Here is a 16,796-nt window from a genome sequence, read left to right on the forward strand (position 1 = left end):
CTGATTACACTTACCCAAGTATACAGATTATTTGGATGCTAGACAGAGGGAAGGCATAGAGAGAGAGCCATGGATCTAGCCTGAACTAATCTAGGCTCTAGAAATGACTCCACTGTTAGCACAAACCTCTTTGGGACACTGTTTATGAATCTGAGACATGAAGGAGTTATGGCCCTCATGTCCCTTAGCACCACTGTTCTAAGAATGGATGGAGGATGAGTGTAACCCAGAATTATGCATATTTTGGAGTGAAGTATAGTTGCTGTTCCGTTCAGTTCAGTCGCTCAGTCGTGTCCAACTCTTTGCAACCCCATGAATCGCAGCAAACCAGGGCTCCCTGTCCATCACCAAGTCCCGGAGTCCACCCAAACCCATGTCCATCGAGTCAATGATGCCATCCAGCCATCTCATCCTCTGTCGTCCACTTCTTTTCCTGCCCTCAGTCTTTCCCAGCATCAGGGTCTTTTTCAATGAGTCAGCTCTTCTCATCACGTGGCCAAAGTATTGGAGTTTCAGCTTCAACATCAGTCCGTCCAATGAACAGCCAGGACTAATCTCCTTTACGATGGACTGGTTGGATCTCCTTGCAGTCCAAGGGACTCTCAAGAGGCTTCTCCAACACCACAGTTCAAAAGCATCAATTCTTTGGCACTCAGCTTTCTTTATAGTCCAACTCTCACATCCATACATGACCACTGGAAAAACCATAGCCTTGACTAGATGGACCTTTGTTGGCAAAGTAATGTCTCTGCTTTTCAATATGCTGTCTAGGTTGATCAAACTTTCCTTCCAAGGAGTAAGCATCTTTTAGTTTCATGGCTGCAATCACCATCTGCAGTGATTTTGGAGCCCAGAAAAATAAAGTCTGATACTGTTTCCCCATCTATTTCCCATGAAGTGATGGGACCAGATGCCATGATCTTAGTTTTCTGAATGTTGAGCTTTAAGCCAACTTTTTCACTCTCCTCTTTCACTTTCATCAAGAGGCTCTTTAGTTCCTCTTCACTTTCTGCCATAAGGGTGGTATCATCTGCATATCTGAAGTTATTGATATTTACCCAGCAATCTTGATTCCAGCTTGTGTTTCCTCCAGTCCAGCGTTTCTCATGATGTACTCTGCATAGCAGTTAAATAAGCAGGGTGACAATATACAGCCTTGACGTACTCCTTTTCCTATTTGGAACCAGTCTGTTGTTCCATGTCCAGTTCTAACTGTTGCTTCCTGACCTGCATACAGATTTCTCAAGAGGCAGGTCAGGTGGTCTGATATTCCCATCTCTTTCAGAATTTTCCACAGTTTGTTGTGATCCACACAGTCAAAGGCTTTGGCATAGTCAATAAAGCAGAAATAGATGTTTTTCTGGAGCTCTCTTGCTTTTTTGATGATCCAGTGGATGTGGCAATTTGATCTCTGGTTCCTCTGCCTTTTCTAAAATCAGCTTGGACATCTGGAAGTTCATGGTTCACGTATTGCTGAAGCCTGGCTTGGAGAATTTTGACCATTGTTTTACTAGCATGTGAGATGAGTGCAATTGTGCGGTAGTTTGAGCATTCTTTGGCATTGCCTTTCTTTGGGATTGGAATGAAAACTGACCTTTCCCAGTCCTGTGGCCACTGCTGAGTTTTCCAAATGTGCTGGCGTATTGAGTGCAGCACTTTCACAGCGTCATCTTTCAGGATTTGAAATAGCTCCACTGGAATTCCATCACCTCCACTAGCTTTGTTTGTATTGATGCTTTCTAAGGCCCACTTGACTTCACATTCCAGGATGTCTGGCTGTATGTGAGTGATCACACCATCATGATTATCTTGGTCGTGAAGATCTTTTTGGTACAGTTCTGCTGTGTATTCTTGCCACCTCTTCTTAATATCTTCTGCTTCTGTTAGGTCCATACCATTTCTGTCCTTTATTGAGCCCATCTTTGCATAAAATGTTTCCTCTGTGTCTCTAATCTTCTTGAAGACATCTCTAGTCTTTCCCATTCTGTTGTTTTCCTCTATTTCTTTGCACTGATCACTGAGGAAGGCTTTCTCTTCTCTCCTTGCTATATGTGCATTAAATGTGTGTGTGTGCTCAGTCGTGTCCAACTCTTTGTGACTCCATGGACTGTAGCCCGCCAGGCTCCTCTGTCATGGGATTTCCCAAGCAAGAATACTGGAGTGGGTTGCCATTTCTTTCTCTAGGGGATCTTCCTGACCCAGGGATTGAACTCGCATCTCCTGCATTGGCAGGTGGATTCTTTACCACTGCACTATCTGTGAAGCCCCATATAAATTACAGGTGTAGAATATAGCAATTCACATTTTGTAAAGGTTGACGCCATGTATAGTTATTACAACATATTGGCTCTATTCCTCATGTTGTACAATACATTCTTGTAGCTTATTTTATGTCTGATAGTTTGTGCCTCTCGGGCTTCCCTGGTGGCTCACATGGTGAAGAATCTGCTTGCAATGCAGGAGACCTGGGTTTGACCTCTGGGTTGGGAAGATTCCCTGGAGAACAGAATGGCTACTCACTCCAGTATATTTGATTGGAGAATCCCGTGGACAAAGGAACCTGGTGGGCTACAGCCCATCGGGTGACAAAGAGTCAGACATGCCTGAGCGATTGACACTTTCACTTTCACTTCACTTGTACCTGTTACTCCCAACTCCCCTATTGCCCCTTCCAGTTCTGTCTCCCCACTGGTAACCACTAGTGTGTTCTCTGAGTATGTTTTATGCTTCTTTTTTTGTTTTATTCACTAGTTTGTTCTATTGTTTAAATTTATTTACTCTAATAGAATGCAAACTTCATGAGAGCAAGAAAGGTGTCTGTCGTCTTTACTCCTTTTAATCGTTTACAGGATAGTTTGAAAAGAGCTCAATTCCTAGTGGAAGCATAAATGAACGCATTTGACCTCCTTTAAAACAGTTTTACGCTTTTTTCATTCTTCTACCTCTTTCACAGCTCTTAAAACAGGGTCTGGTTCACACTAAATGTTCATTAGTTTTCTTTTGAACTCTAAATTTGACTTTAAGGGTCAAATTTAGATTTTATTGCTTTTATTTTAATTTATGAACTCTCATATTATCTGGTTCACTGGTCCTTAGATTTGCATGGATAATTAAGAAATGACTTGTAAGAAAAGCATTTTAACAGCTCAACCCTACTGCAAGAGTTTAGCTATCATAAAATATATCTAATCATCGTTCTTTACTTTTCACTGAAGTTACATCATTACTTACCTTGGAGTCACCAGTAGAGATTTTCAACATGGCTGCTCTTTAGTCACTGCTCCCACCCAGATGAATGAAATAAGTCTGTTTAGTAGTAAAGATCTGGAAGATTCCTGGAGAGGGAAATGACAACCCACTGCTGTATTCTTGCCTGGAAAATCCCATGGACAGAGGAGCCTGGCGGGCTATAGTTCATGAGGTTGCAAAGAATCAGACATGACTTAGGAACTAACCAGAAAGATAGGGTATGGATATGTTCTAAAAAAGATCTTCAGATTATAACAACCTTCAGTCAAAACTGAGAACTGTGGATATGTTACGACATGGGTCTGCCTTCAGTTTATTTTTTTCCTCTTCGGCTAGGACCTGGGCTATCTTATCCTTGTCTTCACATTGAATTGATTCTACAGCAAATGCAGTGACCAGCTTCATTAGCAAATTGAAAAGGGCAAGTGATGTGTGTTTGCAGCTTCAAACTGGTGTTGTCAAGATCCAGATGTTTGTTCTAAGCACTTGCTCTGACTCATTTAGTCAGTTAAGATCCAGAATCAAAGGATTCATTAATGGGATATGTATCACATGGAGGGGATGCACGGAAGCAGGAAGTCCTAGAAAGGCGCAGAATCTCCAGGAATCTGTAAATGCTTTGCTTTACCCTGTTTGGAGGACAGAGAACAAAGTACCACTAGATGACATTAACAGAATACTGATAATAGGAGAAACAAAAATTTTGTGTTTTGTACTCCCCTCCATCCTAGAAATATTGGGCTAGGATAGGTAAATGAACCCAGTGGTGTGGAAGATTTTTAAAGGATCTCATGATATCTTTCCAACTGAGAATTGCATGAACACTTCTGTAGATATCACCATCATCACATCAGCCATTCTGGAATTTGAACGGATCACTTGTAACTTCTATCCACTCCCAATCTTTGTTCTAACAGATGGTGTGAGGTGGACTTCCGTGCCTTAATCTAGGGAAGCCAGCTGATCTAAGGAACCTCTTCTACTTTTTTTTTTTTTTTTGCTTCTCTTTCTCTCCCTGTTTAGCAAGTGTGAAAATCTAACTCTCTGAAACTTTAAAGACAATCTTGCCATTCTCTCAGAATCTTCTCCCCATCTTACCTCCATGCTTGACAAGGCAAAGAGGAAAGTGACAGGTGGCCTTCCCAGTGTGAAACCAGATGGAGAAGGTGTCACATTTGGGCTTATCCCTCCGGGGCACAATGCCCAAAGCACCCCACTTCTTCCCGATGCCATTGCTTGAGATTTAAAAATTCTAGATGGTGGGTACCAATTTGTTTTAAGAGCATCTTGCTTTTATTCCTCACCCCTAACTTTCGTCTCTGACTTGAACATATGCACAGAACAAACTTCTTTGAAAAATCTTTCTGAAAATCTCTGCAAAGGAAAAGTCCCCTACCTGTTAGCAATGGCTTTCCTGAAGCTGAGAATGAACCCGACTCACCTTTTTATTTTAATAAAGGCAGACAGTCTCCAATGCCCCAGCCCCGCTTCCATCATCCAGGTCACTAAGGAAGAACCCCTCCACTTTCTCATTATCATCCCACAGTCTTTCTCATCCTCCTCCAAAAACCCTAGAAAAGTAAAGGCTGTCACTTCTGTCATCTAGAGGAGATAAATACGTCCCAATAAAAAATTCCATAGCTACAGATATTCCCTAGGGTGCTGAATCCCAGTCTTCACCTCTGCTTTGTGTAAAACTATTCTGTTGTGTCCTGGTCCCTGCACCCCACCCCACAGAGCCATCAGTTGGACATGGAACCTAATAGACATTTCTGTGCACATTGAATAAGCTTTGACTCTGGGTGAGCATTCTGGTGATAGAATAGTGAAATATTTCATTTGTTTTGCTTTTTTTTTTTTTGCTTTCTGTGTGTGTGCTCAGTCTCTCAGTCATGTCCAACTCTTTGAGACCCCATGGACTGTAGCCCACCAGACTCCTCCGTCCCCAGGACTTCCCAGGCAAAATTACTGGAGTGGGTTGCCATTTCTTTCTCCAGGGATCTTCCTGACCCAGGGACTGAACCTGGGTCTCCTGCATTGGCAGGTGGATTATTTACCACTGAACCACCTGGGAAGCCCTTTTTTGCTTTATATTTGTGTTCAAATGTCAGTTATTGCTGGCGTGTCTTGCCAGCTGCCTAGGTGTTTACTTATTAAAGCACACCTTTTATGTCTATGCCATAATCTCATCCTCAAAGTGAGAAGGCCTGAGGAAGATTAGACATTAAAAAACAACAGACAAACAAAAAATCATCTTCATGAGAGTTATGAGATTTTCTAAACTCTGTGTATTGTGAATCAAAGTGTTTTCTAATCCTTTTTTAAAGACTATGAGAAACATCCTCTGTCCCTCCCTTCCTCCCAACCCTTCCCTCCCTTCCCTTTCCCCTTCCTCCCTTCCATAAACCATGCTGTACTTGCAGTATAAAAGGTACTTTGATAGAAAACATGTCAGCCCTAGATTCCATGATGCTTCATATGTCTTGACTGTTTTGAGTTACCTTCTCTGCAAAGAAAGAAAAACACTTTGGTTTATTTCACAGAAATCCGTGTGTATATGTGTGTATTTTTGTATGAATGTATGTATAAATACATTGTTGTTGTTTAGCTGCTAAATCGTGTCTGACTCTTTGCGACCCATTCCTCATTTGTAAATATATATCTACTTATGTATATGATAAATTGGATATGTAAATATGTATATGTCTGTATCCGTGTATGTATGTCTACACATAGATATGTACATATAGTTTTCCTTTTAGAAATAACTCAGACTTATTTTAGCAGTAAGAACTATAGACAAGCCTAAGAAAAAATGAAAATCACTCATGGCTCCACCATATTGGTGTATTACCCACTGCTATATTTTATATGGATAACCAGCAAGGACCTACCTACTGTAGAGCGCAAGGAACTTTACAGAATGTTATCTGGCAGCCTGGATGAGAGGGGAGTTTGGGGAAGAATGGACGCATGTATATGTTTGGCTGAGTCCCTTTGCTGTCCACCTGAAATTATCACAGCATTGTCAATTGGCTATTCTCCAAAACAGAATAAACCATTAAAAAAACAATAATAATATATTGATGTAATCCCTTCTAGCATTTAGTCATTCTTTTTCATTAATAGTATAGGTAAAGAAGAATACTTTCTTTCAGGTCTTTGTCAGTGAAGTGAATCTCTTTCTATAATCCTAGCCTGGCCACACACCTCCCAGGACATAAGTCTCTCTGTAGGTGATTCCTCTTGAGAAGAGTGGATCTGCCCAATTTATATAAATATTACATGGCGTGGGCTTGTGTTTTCATCTCTCAGGTGCTTTCAACGAAGAAAGCATGTAAGGGTCCATCATTAAAGCTCAGGGGAAATAATTGAGAGCATTCCATGTGCACCAGATTAGAACTAAAGCTTTGAAAATCACCTTTTTCTGTAGGATGTGAATAATCTCTCTCACGCAGGCACGCTGGGTGAAGCCTCCCTGGGAGGAATTACTGTACATAGGTGTGCCTGATGCAGAACTGCACTGGACATTTTTAAGATTTGTTAGGATGTGGGAAAATAATAATTTCATTTTTTCTCTTTCTCCCTATGAGCTGGCAATCATTTCTCTCTTTCCCCATCTTGGCTCAATAGCATCATATGTTTTTGTTTTTGTTTTTCTGGATTGTATCAGGTCACAACAGAAAGGAAATACAGAATGTTCGCCAGTGAGTGTCCAGGGCGCCTGACTGCCCTGTGTCATTGTACACAAGGGATTAGCTGTGTTACCTCCCTCTAATTCTTGGGGAGTCATTTTTCCTCTCAGCCTTTTGTTGGCAGTGAGGGTAGCTCTAAATATCATGTACCATCTTCCTGAGTTGCTTGCGGTTCAGTTTCTTCTCAGAGCCTTCCCTCTTTGGCTTCTGGTGTTTTCTCACATGACTCCCAAGTTTCCCCCCTCTGGCTCTGTTGGTTGACTACTCCTCAGGCCAGCTTTCTGGGCACACAAGCAGTGCAGTCAGACAGGGCACTGCTCAGAAGGGCCTCCCCTTAGGATTACTGCTCTGCAGTCACCGTCTTCAAATCCTCAATATCTTTCTTTTTGGATTTGTGCTTTGAATGAAGTAGGTCGGACAATGGAAGCTGCACCAGGACAAAGAGCTTTGACTCCAACTTTCCTGCCTCCAGCTGCCTCTGCTTCTCCCTGGGTTGGGTTCTCAGCTGTTTGCCACCGTTTCTTTGGCTCTGCTGGCCTGGTTATCCCTGCCACTCTCCGCTCTGCAGATCAGGGTGGGACGGGTCCACTGTCTCCCCTGCCTCTGTGCCTAGTGGAGCATGGGTGTGGGTGTGGGCAGGATTAGGCTTGGACACGGACCTTGCAGTCTTTTGCAGTGGAACAAGGTGGCAGCCATCCCTGCCTCGGGCCCAGCAATGCCACAGGGTGTTCGTGACTCATTAAGGGGAATGGAAGGCCAGTCAGTCAGTCAGTTCAGTCACTCAGTCACATCCAACTCTGCGGCTCCACGAACCGCAGCACACCAGGCCTCCCTGTCCATCACCAACTCCTGGAGTCCACCCCAACCCATGTTGATTGAGTTGGTGATGCCATGCAACCATCTCATCCTCTGTCGTCCCCTTCTCCTCCTGCCCTCAATCTTTCCCAGCATCAGGGTCTTTTCCAATGAGTCAGCTCTTCGCATCAGGTGGCCAAACTGTTGGAGTTTCAGCTTCAACATCAGTCCTTCCAGTGAACAGCCAGGACTGATCTCCTTTAGGATGGACTGGTTGGATCTCCTTGCAGTCCAAGGGACTCTCAAGAGTCTCTGAATGGAAGGTATGTTTTACCTACGTGGAACCCAGTGCAAGGTGATAGTCACTTGAGAGCCCCCTTGTGCCAGGGATTGGGGAAGCAGCCCTGGGGAGATGAGGTTGACTTCCCTACATGTTTCTCTGTCTCCACCAACTAGCAATGTCAGCCCTGGCTCCCTAGCATACATCCCTCTCCTCTTCCTTTAAAAAACTGTGTTTCCCAAGTCTACACAACCAAGTGCTTCAGGAGATACTAATTCTGACCATGGCTGTGAGAGTGAGCCTGGTTTACCCATATGTAACCCCATTCCTCTTGCCATAATTATGGATCCAAAAATAGATGTGCGATGCAATTCTGACCACAGGAATTTGAGAGAATATCTTCTGAGATAATTTTGATGCAGTCACAGAAAGAGGCTCCTCTCTCCTTTTCCGTTAGTTGCCGTTGTGTTCCAGTGTTATGCCCAGACCTAATGCAGCCTCAGTGACAACAGCAAGAAGATGAAGCCAGGCCTGGGAGGGCAGAGCTGAGAGATGCAAGGAACCTGGCTTCCAGAGCATGCTTTGAAATCACTGAACGCTCTCTGTATCCTGACTGTTGTTGCTCAACATATATTGAATCGGGGCTTCTTTTACTTACAGCTAAGTTTATACTAACTTATGGCATCCTTTTTTTTCCTCTTTCCCTTTGATTTCTATTTTCAGTCAGTCTATATCATTCTTCCTGTTGGAAAATGAGTTCTCAACTAGATTTATAGAAATATATAGGATATATGCTATGCATGTTAATTTTTTTTTTAATCTGAATAGTTGGCAGTCTGACCATAAAAGTGGCAGAAAACACACCCGGAAGAGGTGAAAATACATACTCTTCAAGTAAATATGTCAGTCAATTTTTTTATACTCACTTTTCTCGTGTTTATATGAGCCAGTGTAAGTATAAACCAAAATGTTTGACATTTATGATACCAAACCTCTACCACCTAGAAATAAACTATAAGAGAAAAGAATACAACACTAACAAGAACTAACAAGTCTATACATACTCTCTTACTGGATTCTGTGAGTATGGGAGGAAAGCCGATTGACAGGGAGCAGGTGATGGGAGCAAATATATATATGATCTGCAATATTACTTCTATTTTTAAACTCTTCACACCTTTCTCTGCCTACTAAGTGTAATGTCACTGAAAGCAGAAATAATGCCTCATTCATCTTTCACAGTCCAGTGACCAAGAGAGAGCAAAACACAGAAAGTACTCAATAAGGATTCGTTAGCTAAATAAATAAAGTAATGGATAAATGAGTGAATAAATGAAATAGCAAAGGAATGAAAACATATTAACCACTCACACATTATGATTTAACATTTTATTTCATAATTACATCTTCTACACTAACACATAGGCCACCAATAAATTATTAATTTCATTGAATGATAAGAAAATTTTATACTCTTTCTTTACCATTCACTCAGAACAACTTCTAGCAAAGTCAGGTGGCTCAGTGGTAAAGAATCTGCCTACCAATGCAGCAGTTGCAGGAGATGTAAGTTTGATCCTTGGGTTGGGAAGTTCCCCTAGAGGAGGAAATGACAACCCACTCCAGTATTCTTACCTGGAAAATCCTATGGACAGAGAAAACTGGCAGGCTACAGTCAAAAGAGTCACCAAGAGTTGGTCATGACTAAGCATTCACACAACAACCAGAACAACCCATCATTTTCTTCAGTTCATTTCAGTTCAGTCACTCAGTCGTGTCCGACTCTTTGCGACCCCATGAATTGCAGCACGCCAGGCCTCCCTATCCATCACCAACTCCCAGAGTTCACTCAGACTCATGTCCATTGAGTCAGTGATGCCATCCAGCCATATCATCCTCTGTTGTCCCCTTCTCCTCCTGCCCCCAATCCCTCCCAGCATCAGAGTCTTTTCCAATGAGTCAACTCCTCACATCAGGTGGCCAAAGTATTGGAGTTTCTGATTTAGCATCAGTCCTTCCAAAGAACACCCTGGACTGATCTCCTTTAGAATGGACTGGTTGGATCTCCTCGCAGTCCAAGGGACTCTCAAGAGTCTTCTTCAACACCACAGTTCAAAAGCATCAATTCTTCAGCACTCAGCTTTCTTCACAATCCAACTCTCACATCTATACATGACTACTGGAAAAACCATAGCCTTAACTAGACAGACCTTTGTTGGCAAAGTAATGTCTCTGCTTTTGAATATGCTATCTAGGTTGGTCACAACTTTCCTTCCAAGGAGTAAGTGTCATTTAATTTCATGGCTGCAGTCACCATCTGCAGTGATTTTGAGCCCCAAAAAATAAAGTCAGCCACTGTTTCCACTGTTTCCCCATCTATTTCCCATGAAGTGATGGGACCAGATGCTATGATCTTCGTTTCTGAATGTTGAGATTTAAGCCAACTTTATCACTCTCCTCTTTCACTTTTATCAAGAGGCCTTTTAGCTCCTCTTCACTTCGTTTTCTTATTATGTATTAAATGTCTGGGACATGTCTTGTTTCTTAATGAGCAGAAGTTTTCAAAGAGCTGGTAATTCTATATTTATCAGTTTCACTAAGTATAGGATCTGCATGCTACCATCCTATTTGTTTAATAATTTTTGTTTAGTATCTGCTTTGTATAAGCTACTATTCCAGATTCTGGAGATAAAATAATGAGCTCACATATCAGGTCCCTATTCTCAATAAAATTACAATCTAGTTTGCACTAGCTAAGCATAGACAAAGAAATAAAGAGAATAATTTCAGATCACTTGGCCTCTAGTTCCTTTCATATATAATGGCAAAATTAGTAGGACTAAGACAAGTAGGTGACTTGAAGGAGTAGTGAAGGAATAAAACTTTGGAAGTGAGTAAGTAAATGAAGAACAAAGTAGGAGAGGGTAATGTATGTGAATATTGAAATCATCAATAATGATAATGCAGAAAAAGTGGACAAAGATAGTGAACCCAAATGAGAAAGAAAATGCTTGAAAACACTGATGGGTGATTGGTGGATAACAGATTCCAAGTGGGGTGGGGAATGGTTTGAGTTCCAAGAAAATAAGAATGTTTTAAGGAAAATTATGAAAAGACCTGTTTGAAAGTAGCAATGAAGAGCAATGCAAACATCTACTCAGTCACCTCATCCAGAGGTTTGTGTGATTTCAAGGGAAGTGGCACTCTTTGGTGAGAATCTTTATTTAGGACAGAAGTAAGAGAACATCTAAGAAGGAGTTATGTATATTAGAGAGTTTGCTAAAGAAAAACTATGAATTCCATGAGGCACATTGGGAAGGACCTGGGAATATATGAAGCTGGATGTTTGGGTCAATTTCATAGAATTTCAGCATGGAGGTAATGTCCTGATGATTGTGTTGATGCAGAGGCTATAGGTGTTTGATGGCAACTTAAGACAACAGGAATGTGAGGCAAGATAGCTTAATTCTGAACATACAGTCCATATTGTCTAGGAATGAAGGCATCACTTTAAGCTGGAAGCTTTAGGGAGACTGGGAAACTGATTCAGATTTTATATCCATAGCTGTAATTCCATGTCTAAATTTGGTGCAGTAGAAAGACTATGGATATAGAAGGATTCAGACTTGTGGATTCCAAATCCAGTCCTGGCCAGCACTGCTAAGCCTCTTCAGTCATGTCTGACTCTTTGCAATCCATGGTCTGTCACCCTCCAGGCTCCTCTGTCCATGGGATTCTCCAGGCAAGAATACTGGAGTGGGTTGCCATGCCCTTCTCCAGGGGATCTTCCTGACCCAAGGATTGGCCCCAAGTCTCTTATGTCTCCTGCATTGCAGGCAGATTCTTTACCACTAGTGCCTCCTAGCTATATGCATGTTGCCATATCACTCAACTTCTTTGAGCCTCAGTTTCCTCACCTGTAAAGTGAGCAGGCTGTACCATCTTGAAGAGGAAACAAACCAAACAAGAAAATTGGTTTAATTAAATTCTAGAGAAACTGGCTCCCTTTGTACGTAGCTATTTTTTAAAGGCATATACTCATTTTGAGTGTTAGTTCTATAGTTAGACAAAGATGAATTTTTATCCCAAGTCCACAATACTAGTTGTGCAACCTAACTCCCTAAATTTTCTCTAATTTTCTCATGGTGGGGGGTGTAACAATCTTAAATAATTATCGTGAAAATTAAATGGCACAGTATCTGACAAGTATTAAACACCTGACACATTTTAGTTGTGTATTATTAAATGTGAGAAACGTTTTTTGATTCTGTTCATTTAGGCTATATAACACCTCATTAATACTTTAATATTTTAAGCTGCTAAAACGTCAGTATGAAACTGGTTAGGTAAATGGCCTCTGGTACTTATGACCTTTTCAGATGAGGAACAAAATAACATCTAATTCAGAATAAAAAATAAATAAATAAACTCTTCAGAGTGAACCGTGAAGACTGAAACCGTTTTTCTGTTTGGTCCTTACTTTGTCAAATTAATCATATTAATTAAAAACAATGTGGAAAAAAAAATCAACTGTTCCAACACTGATTTTGTTTTCCTATTTTTCTATATTTCAGAAATAAATTTCTGGACGTGCCACTTCCTAAAATTATCCATGGGTCAAAATAAAGTACATTTTTAACAAGATGTGTTAGTAAGAATGAACAAAGTGGAAATCCCTTTCTGATGAATCTCCTAATTAGTAGAATAAAGGGGTTGAGCTAGATGATCTATAAGTCCCTTAGAGCTTCCAAAATTTCATTAATTTCTGATTATTGATATTCATTGGGTAGCCCCAAGAATATTTTAGAGTACATATTGTGCTTCTGCTTTTCTTCTCCTGCCCTTTGGGAGCACTGAGCTCTTCCAAACGAGTAAGAGGAGAACAGGAAGATGGAGTTTGGTAAACAAGGTACCAGACATCCCCAGGAGCACCAACCTCTGGAGCCTGCCCTCAGAAGTCACATTGAAGTCAAACAAAGGAGAAACATGGCATTTCTCTTTTGATGGATACAGTTAACATGCAGTATAGGAAAAAAAGGAGAATCACTGTCAACATGCTATGAAATAGTAATGAATGTATTTTTGGAAATAAGATTTTTAAGTGTGTTATACCCATCAAAGTTTGTCAATATCTAATCAACCAGGAAACCGTTTGAAGTAGAAGTGAAAGGAAAAAAGGAAGACTGAAGAAGTGAGTTTTGAGTTAACGTTATTTCTTTACATAATCAATACTGTGATTTTATTTTGTTTTTCATTTCAAACCTCATTATATTTGTGTGTTTAAACATGTGGGTGTGTGTTTAAACATGTGGGTGTGTGTTTGTGTTTGTGTTAGTTTGTGCTTTAGTTCTTAAAAAGCTTCTTCAAAGATTAAAATAATGGCAGAGAGATACGTAGACATTAAGGGGGGATGAGTGTGGTCAAGGTCATAATCCCAGGCTTACTGCGCCCCTCAAGGTCATTGATGTACCTGAAGGTGCATACAGGTGAATATAAAGAACTGCAGGGTGAGGGCACCAGAAAGGTAATAGGAACTGGTTGAAAATCTCTAGCTTTGTAGGATACATGGTTGGTTTTCTTTTAAAAAGCTAAACACATTTCACCGGTAATGCTTTCTAAGCCATAGATACACTGTTGTTTACCTAGATTGATGCTTAATGTTTAAATGGATTTTAAAAACATTTTTTAAATAAATCTTTTAAATGCAGGTTCTGATTTAGTAGGTGTTGGGTAGGATCTAAGATTTTGCATTTTCACCACTCAGAATGCTGTGATGCCAAAACTGCTGATCTATGGGACACGTTTAAGTAACAAGAATTCTTTTGTTATTATTATATTTACTCATTTCTTTTAGGACCTCATAAACTTCACAGGATGGAGAAAGAAATGGCAACCCACCCTAGTATTCTTGCCTGGGAAATCCCATGAGCAGAGGAGCCTGGCAGGCTACAGTCCATGGGATCCCAACGCATCAGATATGACTGAGTAACTAAACACACAAACTTTACAGGAAAGCATTTCTTATACCAAACCACTGAGGTTTTGATACATAGCAGGACTCTATGCAGCTCCCGGGCACAAAAACCTTTCTGTGTTCCCCATTTCTTGATTACAGGAAATAAGCTTCAGTCTCCTTGACCTTCCCTAAATTCTAATGGACAGGTTCAAATGAATGCTAATTAGGGAAGAGAGGGGATGCAAGAACAAGGGAGGGACAGTCAAAAGGAACCATAGTACATCCTTGGGGAATGGGCCTGGGAACACAACAACCTTGGGGAATGGTCCAGGGAACACAACAATATCATTCAGTTGTTTTGCAGAGATTGAAATGCCCTCCAGTTGGGAGAAGTTAAAGGTATACCCATAAGCATGTAGAGCCCAGAACAGTTGGAACCAGAGGATTGACGGTGCTGATTCCCACTTACATCAGTTCAGTTGAGTTCAGTTCAGTCGCTCAGTCCTGCCTCTTTGCCACCCCATGGACTGTAGCACACCAGGCTTCCTTGTCCATTACCAACTCCCAGAGCTTATTCAAACTCATGTCCATTGAGTTGGTGATGCCATCCAACCATTTCACTCTCTGTCATCCCCTTCTGCTCCTGCCTTCAATCTTTCCCAGCATAAGGGTCTTTTCAAATGAGTCTGTTCTTCCCATCAGGTGGCCAAAGTAATGGAGTTTCAGCTTCAGCATCAGTCCTTCCAGTGAATATTCAGGATTGATTTCCTTTAGGTTGGACTGGTTGGATCTCCTTGCAGTCCAAGGGACTCTCAAGAGTCTTCTCCAACACCACAGTTCAAAAGCATCAATTCTTCAGTGATCCGCTATCTTTATAGTTCAACTCTCACATTCATACATGACTACTGGAAAAACCACAGCTTTGACTAGATGGACCTTTGTTGGCAAAGTAATATCTCTGCTTTTGAATATGCTATCTAGGTTGGTCATAGCTTTTCTTCCAAGAAGCAAGTGTCTTTAATTTCATGGCTACAGTCAGCATCTGTAGTGATTTGGGAGCCCCCGAAAGTAAAGTCTCTTGCTATTTCCATTGTTTCCCCTTCTATTTGCCATGAAGTGATGGGACTGGATACCATGATCTTAGTTTTCTGAATGTTGACTTTTAAGCCAACTTTTTCACTCTCCGCTTTCAGTTGGATCAAGAGGCTCATTAATTCTTCTTAACTTTCTGCCATAAGGGTGGTGTCATCTGCATATATGAGGTTATTGATATTTCTCCCAGCAATCTTGATTCCTGGCATTTCGCATGATGTACTCTGAATATAAGTTGAATAAGCAGGGTGACAATATACAGCCTTGACATACTGCTTTCCCTATTTGGAACCAGTCTGTTGTTGCATGTCCAGTTCTAACTGTTGCTTCTTGACCTGCATACAGATTTTTCAGGAGGCAGGTCAGGTGGTCTGGTATTCCTGTCCCTCGAATAATTTCCGTATCTCTTGAATAATCTCTTAAAGAATTTTCCGTAGTTTGTTGTGATCCACACAGTCAAAGGCTTTGGCATAGTCAATAAAACAGAATTCGACATTTTTCTGGAACTCTCTTGCTTTTTTGACAATCCAGCAGATGTTGGCAATTTGATCTCTGGCTCCTCTGCCTTTTCTAAATCCAGCTTGAACATCTGGAAGTTCATGGTTCACATACTATTGAAGCCCGACTTGGAGAATTTTGAGCATTACTTTACTAGCGTGCGAGATGAGTGTGTTTGTGCAGTAGTTTGAGCATTCTTTGACATTGCCTTTCTTTGGGATTGGAATGAAAATTGACCTTTTCCAGTCCTGGGGCCACTGCTGACTTTTCCAAATTTGCTGACATATTGAGTGCAACACTTTCACAGCATCATCTTTTAGGATTTGAAATAGCTCAACTGGAATTCCATCACCTCCACTAGCTTTGTTCATAGTGATGCTTCCTAAGGCCCACTTGACTTCACATTCCAGGATGTCTGGCTGTATGTGAGTGATCACACCATCATGATTATCTTAGTCATGATCTTTTTTGTATAGTTCTTATGTGTATTCTTGCCACCTCTTCTTGGTATCTTCTGCTTCTGTTAGGTCCAAGCCATTTCTGTCCTTAACTGTACCCATGTTTGCATGAAATGTTCCCTTGGTACCTCTAATTTTCTTGAAGAGAGCTCTAGTCTTTCCCATTCTATTGTTTTCCTTTATTTCTTTGCACTGATCACTGATGAAAGCTTTCTTATCTCTCCTAGCTATTCTTTGGAAGTCTGCATTCACATAGGTATATCTTTCCTTTTTTCCTTTGCCTTTAGCTTCTCTTCTTTTCTCAGCTATTTGTAAGGCTTCCTCAGACAACCATTTTGCCTTTTTTCATTTCCTTTTCTTGGGGATGGTCTTGATCACTGCCTCCTGTACAATGTCGTGAACCTCTGTCCATAGTTCTTCAGGTACCCTATCAGATCTAATCCCTTGAATCTATTTGTTACTTCCACTGTATAATTGTAAGGGATTTGATTTAGGTCATACCTGGATGGTCTAATAGTTTTCCCTATTTTCTTCAATTTCAGTCTGAATTTGGCAATAAGGAGTTCATGATCTGAGCTACAGTCAGCTCCTGGTCTTGTTTTTGCTGGCTGTATAGAGCTTCCTTGGTGGCTCAGAGGGTAAAGAGTCTACCTGCAATACAGGAGACCTGGGTTTAATCCCTGGATTGGGAAGATCCCCTGGAGAGGGAGATGGCAACTCACTCCTGTACTCTTGCCAGGAAAATCCCATGGATGGAGGAACCTGGTAGGCTA

Source organism: Bos taurus, chromosome 29 (genome assembly GCF_002263795.3).
Source record: "Bos taurus isolate L1 Dominette 01449 registration number 42190680 breed Hereford chromosome 29, ARS-UCD2.0, whole genome shotgun sequence".
In the NCBI taxonomy this organism is placed as follows: domain Eukaryota; kingdom Metazoa; phylum Chordata; class Mammalia; order Artiodactyla; family Bovidae; genus Bos; species Bos taurus.